Genomic DNA, 345 nt, shown 5'->3' on the forward strand with positions numbered 1-345 from the left:
TCTGCTGGATAACTCTTTAAAATAAATCATCTTTATTAAAAAATAGGTTTACAGTCAGCAGATGTCGCTAATAAAATGATAATCCCTTTTCACTCAAGTAAATTATAATTCGGTGACAAAATACAATAAATTCGAGAGATTTTTGTAATAAATTATTTATTATAGCATTCTTTCTATCTGGCGTCACAATAATCATAAATAGTACTCGATACTCGCACTATATGTGGATTTTCGTCATTTCACTGGCTTACATTTCATGACCTGGAGCACAATTCATAAACGAGGCAGCGATTCAAAAGTTAATTAAGTAAATAAATCAACAGGTCCGCGCGACAAAAAATGTTT

Source organism: Belonocnema kinseyi, chromosome 8, assembly GCF_010883055.1.
Source record: "Belonocnema kinseyi isolate 2016_QV_RU_SX_M_011 chromosome 8, B_treatae_v1, whole genome shotgun sequence".
Lineage (NCBI taxonomy): Eukaryota > Metazoa > Arthropoda > Insecta > Hymenoptera > Cynipidae > Belonocnema > Belonocnema kinseyi.